Below are 13,255 nucleotides of genomic sequence, written 5' to 3' on the forward strand. Positions count from 1 at the left end.
GCTCAAGAAACTCCCTAAAGAAGCACAGGAACAAATCTACACTGACACACCCCTAGAGCCCCGACCAGGGGTATTCTATCTGCTACCGAAAATCCATAATCCTGGGAATCCTGGACGCCATCACCTTCAGCCCCCAACTAAAACCTCTCCAACGCATCATCAAGGATCTACAACCTATCCTGAAGGATGACCCATCGTTTTCACAGATCTTGGGAGACAGGCCAGTCCTTGCGTACAGACAGCCCCCCAACCTGAAGCAAATACTCACCAGCAACCACACACCACACAACAGAACCACTAACCCAGGATCCTATCCTTGCAACAAAGCCCGTTGCCAACTGTGTCCACATATCTATTCAGGGGACACCATCATAGGGCCTAATCACATCAGCCACACTATCAGAGGCTCATTCACCTGCACATCTACCAATGTGATATATGCCATCATGTGCAAGCAATGCCCCTCTGCCATGTACATTGGCCAAACTGGACAGTCTCTACGTAAAAGAATAAATGGACACAAATCAGACGTCAAGAATTATAACATTCAAAAAGCAGTCAGAGAACACTTCAATCTCTCTGGTCACTCGAACTCAGACCTAAAAGTGGCAATTCTTCAACAACAAAAAACTTCAGAAACAGACTCCAAGGAGAGACTGCTGAATTGGAATTAATTTGCAAACTGGATACAATTAATTTAGGCTTGAATAAAGACTGGGCGTGGGTGTGTCATTACACAAAGTGAAACTATTTCCCCATGTTTATTCTCCCCCCCCCCCCACTGTTCCTCAGATGTTCTTGTTAACTGCTGAAAATGGCTCACTTTGATTATCACTACAAAAGGTTTTCTCCCCCCCCCGCTTTTTTTTCTGGTAATAGCTCATCTTAAGTGATCACTTTCCTTACAGTGTGTATGGGAACACCCATTGTTTCATGTTCTGTGTGTATATAAATCTCCCCACTGTATTTGCAACTGAATGCATCCGATGAAGTGAGCTGTAGCTCACGAAATCTTATGCTCAGATAAATTGGTTAGTCTATAAGGTGCCACAAGCCCTCCTTTTCTTTTGACAGCACTCTGTGTAGTCAGTTTCACTGCTTCCCCCAGAGAAGCATTCATCAAATCTTTGGAAGCTGTGCACTGCTTCAGGACAATACAATCAGTCATATCTCTCTCCCCCAACACCCTCCACATGTGTATTCATCAAGACCTAATCATCTTTATTTATACCTCCTCTGTACCCCTCTAACGAGTGCTTCATACACATCCCCAGGGGAAGGGGAGGGCAAACGAGTGCACCCCACACTCAGAGACACTGACCTGGGAGTGATTTCTCGACACGGTTGAAAATCTTTTCCAAAGGAAGGATTGTCTGTAGAAAAGTGACTATTTTTGGAATGCAAGGGTTTTTCAGGAAAGATTGTCAAGACTGTAGGAATTTCCTGGTTTCACAGTATTGTTCTGACACTTTTAAAATCACTCTCTTCCATGCCTCCACCCCCTTTGACCCAAAACCTGAGTTTGTTCTACGTGAAAAAATGCAACTAAATTTTTTGCAAAAACGTTGATATACATTTAAACATTTGATGAGTCCCACCCCAGAGATGGCTGCGTTTCGGCACTGGACGAGCGATCGCTGCGCATTGTTACTATATGGCTGTCAACCAGCTGCTGCACCCAACCCCAGAGGCAGTTATATTTCAGTACTTGGCAAGCAATCCCTGGGCAACCTTGCTGCATGACTATTACCAGCTGCCCCAACCCAGAGGTGGCTGCATTTCATGCACTGGGGCTGTGATATACCATAGGGATTAGGCAAGCTGAGGACTCAGAAGTAGACCTAAAAAACCTGGATCTATGGAAACTGAGGCAGTAACACACCTATCCTCCTTTCAGGTATTTTGTTCATCCCTTTCCTGGTGCCACATGTGAACCCCGCCCCCCCGCCCTTCGGCCCGGGGTCCGCCCCCCGAATCGCCCCCCTTTGGCCCAGAATCCCCGCCCTTTGGCGAAGAACCGGCCCCCGCCACCGCGCTGCCTTCCCCATGCGGTCCCCAGCCCCCGCCCGAGCCCCGGCTCCCATTCGGGCCCGCGGTGCCCCCTTGCCCCAGCCCACCTGCGGCTGTAACCAGCCCGCAAAACCCGCCGCGCAGCGAGCGAGTCACCGCGGAGCAGCGAGCAGCACCCCCACCCACCCACCCACCCACCCACGCCCCGGGTGGCCCGGGCAGGGACCCCTGGGACTGGGAGCGTCTCACCCTGCGGGAAGAGCGCCCAGCGCCGCAGCCGGGGGGAAGGAGCTGAGGTCCCGCGCACCAGCCAGGCCGGCTCACAGCCGGATCCCGCCGGGTGAGTTCACAGCCACAGCGCGACCTAAGAGAACAGCTGAGACGCCAGTGCCCGATGTCATCACAACAGCGGCCGATCCACGTGCGCCCCGCCCTCAGTCCCGCCTCCATTTAACCCGGGTCCCCCTTCTCTATTGCATCAAACAGAAGTTGCTTGTCTTCGCTTTCAAGGCCCTTCACATACTGTCCTCTCCCAACCGGACATCTCTCATTCACCGTACCAAGGTGTTGACTCCCACCTCCAATCGGTCCATGCTGCCAGCAACACCTACTTGTTAAATTTTCAGACAACCACCTTCATGCTTTCTGCTACATGCCCTACATGCTTGGGAGGAGAGCCCCTTAAACATTCGCAAACCTACCTCATTATCCACCTGCAATTCCCAAATCAAAGCTCTTCTTTGCCCTGGTGTCTACCAAAAATTCAACAGCCTGTCTCCTGGGGTGCTGAGATCACTGCCTATCATACCGACCAATACAGTCTCATTATTTCCTTGCACTCCCCTGTCTGTCTGTCTCCATCTGTCTCTTGTCTTATACTTAGATTGTCAACTCTTTGGGGCAGGGACTGTCTTTTGTACTGTTTTGTACAGCACCTAGCACAATCGGGTCCTGATCCATGACTGGGGCTCCTATGTGCTACAGTAATACAAATAACACAGGCTAGAGAATGTCACTATTATGGCTTCAGTGCCCTCCCCCCGCACCACCAAAAAGCAGCAAAACAAACAAAAAAAATCAGCCTCCCAGCTCAAAAAGTATGTGTTTACACTCAGCTGGCGAACTCAATGTAAAGTACTAGTAGAGGTGAGGGAGAGGTGTCTTTTACCTTGGTGTAGCTAGTCCAGGAATGCTATTCACTCAGCCTGGAATTTACCTGGACAAGTGACACAGAGGTTAAAGCCACCTGTGCCTTGTCTCCACTCGGATTTTACATCAAGATAGCTATTTCCATGTAAACACACTTTTGCAGTGAAGACAATGCCTGGGAGACTCCTACCTCAAGACCCAAACTTCTGGTTGAGCTAGAAATTATTTGCAACATTTAAGAGCCCACTGATTGAAAGAGGTTAAACACACACAACATTTCTCCATTTTATCGTTGTGCAACTGACAGCACTCTGTGTAGTCAGGTTTCAGAGTAGCAGCCGTGTTCGTCCGTATTCGCAAAAAGAAAAGGAGGACTTGTGGCACCTTAGAGACTAACCAATTTATTTGAGCATAAGCTTTCGTGAGCTACAGCTCACTTCATCGGATGCATAAAGTGGAAAATACAGTGAGGATGTTTTTATACACACAGATCATGAAAAAATGGGTGTTTATCACTTCAAAAGCTTTTCTCTCCCCCCACCCCACTCTCCTGCTGGTAATAGCTTATCTAAAGTGATCACTCTCCTTACACTGTGTATGATAATCAAGGTGGGCCATTTCCAGCACAAATCCAGGGTTTAACAAGAATGTCTGAGGAACCGGGGGGGGGGGGGGAGGTTTAGAGGAATAAACAAGGGGAAATAGGTTACCTTGTATAATGACTCAACCACTTCCAGTCTCTATTCAAGCCTAAGTTAATTGTATCCAATTTGCAAATGAATTCCAATTCAGCAGTCTCTCGTTGGAGTCTGTTTCTGAAGTTTTTCTGTTGTAATATTGCAACTTTGGTCACGCGAGTACAGACATGAGAGAGTGAAGAAGAGTGAAGCCTGTTGATTGTTCTTTAGCCACTTGGATGTGCTGCAGTGCAGCTGCTCACAATGCACATAGAGGCAGGGGTAGGAAAATGGCAGTCCAGCCTTAGAGTTGCTCATGCCAAGCCACTGGCCAGGTGGCCTGGACATGAGGAGGGAGCAGGGCCTTGTCAGATGCACATCTGATGCTCCTGGAAGTTGGTTTGCAGAATCAGACCCCCAGAGAAGCATTCACCAAATCTTTGGAAGCTGTGCACTGCTTCAGGGCAATACAATCAGTCATATCTCTCTCCCCCAACACCCTCCACATGTGTATTCATCAAGACCTAATCATCTTTATTTATACCTCCTCTGTACCCCTCTAACTAGTGCTTCATACACATCCCCAGGGGAAGGGGAGGGCAAACGAGTGCACCCCACACTCAGAGAGACACTGACCTGGGAGCGATTTCTAGACACGGTTGAAAATCTTTTTCCAAAGGAAGGATTGTCTGTAGAAAAGTGACTATTTTTGGAATGCAAGGGTTTTTCGTGAAAGATTGTCAAGACTATAGGAATTTCCTGTTTTCACAATATTGTTCTGACACTTTTAAAATCAATTTTTTAGTCACTATATACTCTCTTCCATGCCTCTACCCCCTTTGACCCAAAACCTGAGTTTGTTTTGGGTTAAAGTGGGTGGAGGCATGGAAGAGTAGCAGCCGTGTTAGTCTGTATCTGCAAAAAGAAAAGGAGGACTTGTGGCACCTTAGAGACTAACAAATTTATTTGAGCGTAAGCTTTCATGAGCTACAGCTCACTTCATCGGATGCCTGCAGTGGAAAATACAGTGTGGAGATTTTATATACATAGAGAACATGAAAAAATGGGTGTTACCATACAGACTGTAACAAGAGTGATCAGGAAAGGTGAGCTATTACCAGCAGGAGAGCGGGGGCTGGGGGGGGGAGGGGGCGAGGGGTGAAGAAAAACTTTTGTAGTGATAATCAAGGTGGGCCATTTCCAGCAGTTGACAAGAACAGTAGGGGGGGAAATAAGGGGAAATAGATTTACTTTGTGCAATGACACATCCACTCCCAGTCTTTATTCAAGCCAAAATTAATTGTCTCCAGTTTGCAAATTAATTCCAATTCAGCAGTCTCTCCTTGGAGTCTGTTTCTGAAGTTTATTGTTGTTGAAGAATTGCCACTTTTAGGTCTGAGTTCGAGTGACCAGAGAGATTGAAGTGTTCTCCGACTGCTTTTTGATGTTATAATACTTGACGTCTGATTTGTGTCCATTTATTCTTTTACGTAGAGACTGTCCAGTTTGGCCAATGTACATGGCAGAGGGGCATTGCTGGCACATGATGGCATATATCACATTGGTAGATGTGCAGGTGAACGAGCCTCTGATAGTGTGGCTGATGTGATTAGGCCCTGTGATAGTGTCCCCTGAATAGATATGTGGACACAGTTGGCAACGGGCTTTGTTGCAAGGATAGGATCCTGGGTTAGTGGTTCTGTTGTGTGGTGTGTGGTTGCTGGTGAGTATTTGCTTCAGGTTGGGGGGCTGTCTGTACGCAAGGACTGGCCTGTCTCCCCAGATCTGTGAGAGTGATGGGGTGTCCTTCAGGATAGGTTGTATATCCTTGATGATGCGTTGGAGAGGTTTTAGTTGGGGGCTGAAGGTGATGGCTAGTGGCATTTTGTTATTTTCTTTGTTGGGCCTGTCCTGTAGTAGGTAACTTCTGGGTACTCTTTTGGCTCTGTCAGTCTGTTTCTTCACTTCAGCAGGTGTGTATTGTGGTTGTAAGAATGCTTGGTAGAGATCTTGTAGATATTTGTCTCTGCCTGAGGGGTTGGAGCAAATGCGGTTGTATCGTAGAGTTTGGCTGTAGACAATGGATCGTGTGGTGTGTCCTGGATGGAAGCTGGAGGCATGTAGGTAAGTATAGCGGTCAATAGGTTTCCAGTATAGGGTGGTGTTTATGTGACCATTGCTTATTAGCACCGTAGTGTCCAGGAAGTGGATCTCTTGTGTGGACTGGTCCAGGCTAAGGATGATGGTGGGATGGAAATTGTTGAAATTATGGTGGAATTCCTCAAGGGCTTCTTTTCCATGGGTCCAGATGATGAAGGTGTCATCAATGTAGCACAAGCAGAGTAGGGGCATTAGGGGACGAGAGCTGAGGTAGCGTTATTCTAAGTCAGCCATAAAAATATGGGCATACTGTGAGGCCATGCGGGTACCCAAAGCAGTGCCGCTGGTTTGAAGGTATACATTGTCCCCAAATGTGAAATAGTTATGGGTGACACACCATGAGGAAGACTGATCATGGAATCCTGCATCCAGTTTTGGCGTCCACCTTTGAAAAAAGATTTGGAAATATTGGAGATGGGGCAGCAAAAAGCAATGAAACGTTTTGAGGGCTGGAGAAAAATGCCTGCAAGTGAGCTATTGAAAGAGCTCAGCCTGTTTAGATGATAAAAAAGATCGGGAGGTGACGTCATTGAAGTGTTGAAGTGACTTCATGGAGAGAAAAGATCGGGTATGAAAGGGCTCATTAATCTAGCAGAGAAAAGAATAACAAGACCCAGTGGCTGGAAACTCAAAAGAGACCAATTCATATTAGAAAGAGGGCACACATATTCAACCGTGAGGATGAATCACCAAAGGAAGAAACTAGAAAGGGAAGTGGTGGGAATTCCCCACCTCTTGATGTCTTCTAATGAAGACGAGATGCCTTTCTGGAACATGTGTAGTCAAAAACTAGCTCCTATGCTCTCCAGAAAGCATGTGATAGGCAGGGGGTCAGATGACATGCTCTAATTGTCTCTTCTGTCCATAAAGTCTGCTAATTTATGAAAAATTGAGCATAGCACGGGGAGAAGCCTCTGATGTTTTACTTTGTTCGACTTGAGCCCACAATGAACGCTCATTGTGTGGGGTGATCCAGGGGAAGCGGCTGAAACATCCAGTGTGGCTGGACAAGGGCAAGACATCAGCACTGCAAGGGAGGAGTGGGTGTGGCAGTGACATCACAAGGGCCTTTGGCAGGACCTCAGCTTATTGGACAAAGGTGGTGGGGAGGCGATGACCTCATAGAGAGTTCTTGACATCAGCCAGGCAGGACAGGGGTGCAGGACAGGGGCCACCTCGGAGATCCCTGTGGCTTTGCTTCAGCACGTCTCCTTCTCGAGGTCTCTCCTGGAGGACTGAGAGAGCATTCCCTTTCACGTTCGTGAGCGCAAGGAGGACCCTCTTCGGAGTTTTCTCCTTTTCTTGTAGTGGTTTTGCTCAAAAACAGACGTCCCTGTATAGAAGGTAAGAGCCTCAGAGAGGTTTGGAACCTCTTCAGTCTGATCCATCAGGTGCCGGCTGATTTTTAGGAAAGGAAAACACTAGATTGTGTGGGCAGCATTTGATTTCTGACCTAGGACTTTGTCCCTTAGAATCACTGGGGACACTGGGGTTTCTCCTTTTTGTTTTCCCTTTTCCTGTCTCTCCCTCCTTTCTCGTCTTCTCTTGCATCTTTGTCCTTTTCCCCTGCTTTCCTTTCACCACCAGGACCTGTCTGTGCCTGTAGAGTTGGGGATGGGGGGTTGCACTCCAACTCTCATTGCGGGAGGCCCTCCCAAAGACATGTGGCTGGAATGGTGCTCTAAGAGTGACTCTCTCCGGCGGTGGCCTGGGACATCTGGTGAGGACTCTCAGTTTTCTGCTTCTCAGAGTCTCAGTGCTGATTGGGGGAGCTTGGGGCTATTGTGAGGGAGGAGACTCAGGTCCTCGTTACTCTCTTTTAAGACCAAGGAAATAAGCCATAACCAAACATGTATTTGATTGCTCTTGCCGCTTTTCTCCATTAATTGTCTTGGAGTAATTCATGATTCTCTCTCTAATCGGCTAGTTCTTCTAAAATACTTACTAAATAATTAGGTTTTAATAAACCCAAGTGCAACCGTATAGCTTCAGTAACAAAGGAGTCAGGCGGCACCCTACAGAATGGGGGACAATCCGCTGGAAAGCAACGACCCTGAAAAGGATTTCGGGGCCATAGTGGACGAGCTGCTCAGCATGGTCTGTCAATATGAAACTGTGGTAAAAAAGATTAAAGCCATTCTTGGCTGGATAGAGTAGTGAGGATGGAAAGGGAAGTGAAAGAGCATTGGTGAGACTGATGCTGGAATGTTGAATCCAGTTCTTGTGTCCACATTTTGAATATTATGTTAAAACAATTGGAGAGGGTACAGAAAAGATTCGTAATTGAGTGATAGGGATGGTGCCTTCTAATGAGACATTGAAAAAGCTCAATCTGTTTAGTATACACAAAAGACAAATGAGAGGTGAATTGCTTGACTTCATGGAGAGAAAATGTTGAGTATAAAAGGGCTCTTTTATGTAGCAGAGAAAGGCATGACAAGACCCCATGGATGGAAGCAGAAATCAGAAAAAGTATAATGACAATAAGACCCGGATTTGTAAGAGGGTGATTCGTCATTGGCACAAACTACCAAGAGAAATGATGAATTCTCCATCTCTTGATCTGTTTGAATAAAGACTAGACGCCTTTCTGGAAAACATTTGAGTAAAAGAAAAGCCCAGCTCTTCTGATATACAGGAGGCCTTAGGATACGCAGGGGATGAGATTAAATACTCTAACGGTTGCTTCTGGCCATAAAGTCGACTAACTTGTGAAAACCTAATTGCGGCCTGGGGAAGAACCTCTGTGTTCTACTGTGTAGTCGGTGTCACCCCACAAGGAAGAGTCATTGCGTGGGGTGATCCAGGGGAAGCGGCTGAAACATCCAGTGTGGCTGGACAGGGGCAGGACATCAGCACTGCAGGGGAGGGGTGGGTGTGGCAGTGACATCACAAGGGCCTTTGGCAGGACCTCAGCCTATTTGGACAAAGGTGGTGGGGAGGCGATGACCTCACAGAGAGATCTTGACATCAGCCAGGCAGGACAGGGGTGCAGGACAGGGGCAAGCTCGGAGATCCCTGTGGCTTTGCTTCAGCACGTCTCCTTCTCGAGGTCTCTCCTGGAGGACTGAGAGAGCATTCACTTTCACGTTCGTGAGCGCAAGGAGGACCCTCTTTGGAGTTTTCTCCTTTTCTTGTAGTGGTTTTGCTCAAAAACAGACGTCCCTGTATAGAAGGTAAGAGCCTCGGAGAGGTTTGGAACCTGTTCAGTCTGATCCATCAGGTGCCGGCTGATTTTTAGGAAAGGAAAACACTAGATTGTGGGGGCAGCATTTTATTTCCGACCTAGGACTTTGTCCCTTAGAATCACTGGGGACATTGGGGTTTATCCTTTTTGTTTTCCCTTTTCCTCTGTCCCTCCTACCTTTTTCTTCTTGCTTCCTTTGTCCTTTTCCTCTGCTCTCCTCACACCACCAGGAGCTGTGTGTGTGGAGCGGGGACCGGGGGGGTTGTGGGAGGCCCTCACAGAGAGGAGACTGGAATAGGGCTCCGAGAGTGATTGCCTCGGTGGTGACCAGGGCCATTCTTTGGGTTATTTAATGAGAACCCTTAGCCTCCCACCCCTCAAAGTCTCAACCCTGATTGGCTGAGGAGGGGGCTATTGACAGGGAGGAAACTCTGGTCTTTGTTGTTCTCTTTTAGGCCAAGCAAATAAGTCACAACCAGTTATATGTCTGACCAATGTGGATGCTGCTCTCCATTCATTGTCTCGGAGCAGTTCATGATCCTCTCGAACATTCCAATTCTTCTCAAATACTTGCTGCAGAATTACTATGAACAATTGCTGGTCTGTAGCTCATTTGAGAGCAACTCTGCTACTGACTGGCTGCATCAGCTAAGACGAGTCCCTGCCCCTTTCTCAGCCTTCGTTTCTCCTTCTGTCAAGTACAAAGAACAATCCTCTCCCACCTACCTCGCCATGGGTGGATGCTGGGGATCCACTAAAGAGTGTCACTCGTAGCAGTGCAGACTAGGAGGTGTCCGATCACACTGAGCCATATCCGATTATGACCTAATATTCTCTTTTCTTTGTATTTTATTCTTTTGAAATTGTGAAGAGCAGCAACTACTTAGCTCAGACTGAAGCATCTCATACAATTTTCTAGATCATAGTTGGTTTCAGAGTAGCAGCCGTGTTAGTCTGTATTCGCAAAAAGAACAGGAGGACTTGTGGTCCCTTAGAGACTAACCAATTTAATTGAGCAGAAGCTTTCGTGAGCTACAGCTGTCGAGAGCTACAGATGCATCCGATGAAGTGAGCTGGAGCTCACAAAAGCTTATGCTCAAATAAATTCGTTAGTCTCTAAGGTGCTACAAGTTCTCCTTTTACTTTTTGCTAGATCATAGTGTGTCCCCTTTGTGTACGACGAGACAGTTGACTGCACTGTGACAAACAGGAGATGCTCTTGTTTTGCAAACAAATATTTTTGCAAAGAATTTTCATCCTACTTGTTATGATTTCAAGAAACAAAGTGGTTTTGTCTGAATGGATTTTCTGACAGAAAACGGTTTCCATGCAAATGTTCACACCTTATTTCCTGGGCTTTATCCCTGCCTCCGGGGGGTTGTTGTCTGTTAGTCAGAACCGGAGTCAGGACTGTTGTCTTCTCTTTCTGGCTCTGTCACCGCTTTGCTGTGTGACACCTTGGGTAGGTCCAATGGGAACAGGGTCAATTCTCTAACTCCAGGCAGCAGGGAGCCTGGGTGAGATAAGGGATGTTAAGGCCGTTTGCGAAGGAGAAAGGGATGTTTCCAGGTGTTGAATGTCAAGAATTCTAAACTTTGCTGAAATGGCTAGTCTCGAGAAACAAGAACTAGTTAGGGCCAAACTTGAACCATTGTTTTTTTTAAAGCCCATTCAGGGATGTGAGTCCCAGAGAGCCATAGAGAGGGGGAGCAACTTGCCCAAAGTCCCACAGATCAATAGGCAGCAATGGAAGCAGGAGTGACCCTCTCTCTCAAAGGCAGGGGGACCAGACATTAGGGCCTGGTTGCAATTGCCAGCTGTGGGAGGCAGTGTGTGGCCGTGGTTAGTGAAGGGGTCCATCCATGGCTCTGACACTCGATGTGACCCTGAGCCGGTAGCTGAGGCCCGTTTGCCGTCAGTAGGGTTGGGGTCCCGTCGCTACAGCCCAGTGGGCTTGGGAGGCTCCAGGAAGGTGAGTAAAGTGCTGGGATGTCAGGATCCCGGAGGCGCTGTCACCTCCGCCCTAGGGCCGTGTTCTGCACCCCCTGCTGCTGGCTGAGTTTCTCCGTCCCTTGGCAATCAGACAGACTCTTGTTTTCACAGCCAGTCGATCGCCCTCGTGTCATCACCCTGCCTGCTGGCTGGGCAGGGTAACTCCTGAGGTCACCACCCTCTCCAGCCTGCCTTGGGCTTGGAGAGTGAGGAGGAGGGCGTGGGACGTCTGCTGACCCTGAACATCCGCCATCCATCGTACCATCACTGAGAGCAAGTGAGTGGCATTCAGGTTCCTCGGTGGCTTCCCCTGTCTGTCTGGGGGAGAGACTATCTCCAAAGGGGGATTTCCTTTGCAAACAGCCCCCAAGAGCCCCTCCCTCTTAGGCCAGGCAGGGGCTTCTCCAGAGCCGTCTCCAGTGTGTTTGGAAAGGTTCCAGCAATGGGGCTCCCAGCCCTTCCCTTGTGGGACACTGTTCCCCAGGCTGAGAGTCTCAGAGCTGGGCCAGACCCTGTGAGCTGCTGAGCCTGGAAATCAATGGGGAACGAGGAGGGCCCTGGTCTTCCTGTGCCTAGGGTCTTTGTGTCTTTGACGTGGGGAATGATTTCCCAGGAGTAGTCCGGACTCCTGCGTTCTGTTCCTTCTCTAGCCTGGGTGGGAGAGTGGCCTGGGACGACAGGAGGGGGCTGCTTGTGCAGAGGAACCGATGGTCTTTGGGACTGACCTCATTGCTGGAAAAGGATGAGACTTCCTGGATATTGCAGCAGCAGGGATTACGAGGGGGAACGTTGGGAGCAGATCATGCAATGAACTCCTGCCCGTGTGTGTAGATGGCACTCCCTGAACTCCTGTGGGGGCAGAAGGGGCTGCTGTGGTTGGAGCAGGGAGGAGGAGGGACGGAAAAGGGCCAGGAGTGAAAGGCTGCCTTGAGCCCAGACTCACACCTGCTCCCCGCTCGGTTCCAGGATGGCCAGGCTCCTGCGGATGTTGCGGAGGAAGGCTCTGCAGGTGGCCCCAGAGCCTGAGGGAAGAAGCTGCCACCTTCCCAAGGGGCAGAGCAACCCCTGCGTCCCTGCTGGCGGGGAAGCAGGTCCCGTCCAGGCCAGACGGCGGAAGTGCCCGGCCTTCTGGAAAAGGAACCCAGCTCCCGGCGCAGGCGCCGAGCTGGGAGAGGCCCCGACCAGGCCCCAGTGGAGCTGGCCCAGGCTGCGGTTTTGCAGACAGGACCCAGCCCAGGAGGGGCGCCGGGCAGGGTGGCTCTGGGGCTGGTTGTGTGGGCAGCAGCGGCCCCAGGAGCCCAGCCCTCGTTCCCATCAGGAGGCCTCGCCCTGCCCGGTCTCTGAGGACCTTCCAGCCCCCGCCCGCCAGGAGGTGGAAGGTCCCTGTCCCAGCACCGGCAGCTCAGCCTGGGACAGCGGCAGCACCTGGGCCTCTGGCAGCAGCCAGGCCGATGGAGGCCACTGCTTTGTGCCAGGTGAGGAGCCAGGCTGGGCTGAGGGAGGGGTGAGGACGGGATGTGAACACCCTGGGCCCAGACGCTCTCCCAGGGATATGCGGGGGAGGTCCCCAGCCCAGGTGTCTGGCCTGAGCCACGTGAATCCCACTGAGAGCAGCAGCCGTCACACAGCTGCCCCTTCCGCACGGGGACCTGGGGGTGGGGGTGTGAAGAGCTGCTGCCACTTTGGTCCTTTTTGCTCCGGGGCCGGGGGAATCGGCACCTCCCCTGGAGTCCTGGGCAGTGGAGGGGGGCTCTGCTCTGGGCTTCTGCAGCTGTTGGGGGCTGAAGGCATCCCTGAGAGGGAGATATGAGGCCCGATCTGCCCTGGGTGCCTGAGGTGGGAAGGGGGGTCTTGAATCCTGCTCTGCCCACCACGCCCCTGTCCTTCCCTCCCTGGTGCAGGGACCCCCCTGGATTCAGAGCAGGAGGAAGGGGTGGACATGGCCAAAGATGAAGCTGCTCTCAAAGTCATCCGAGAGCAGCTCCAGTGCAGAGATAAGGTACAAATGTTCCCCACCTGGGCTGGAACCAAGATTGCCCTGTCCCTTCCCAGCATCCCCACCCCCTGCCGAGGGTCTTGT

The sequence above is a fragment of the Lepidochelys kempii genome, chromosome 14 (assembly GCF_965140285.1).
Source record: "Lepidochelys kempii isolate rLepKem1 chromosome 14, rLepKem1.hap1, whole genome shotgun sequence".
NCBI lineage: Eukaryota > Metazoa > Chordata > Testudines > Cheloniidae > Lepidochelys > Lepidochelys kempii.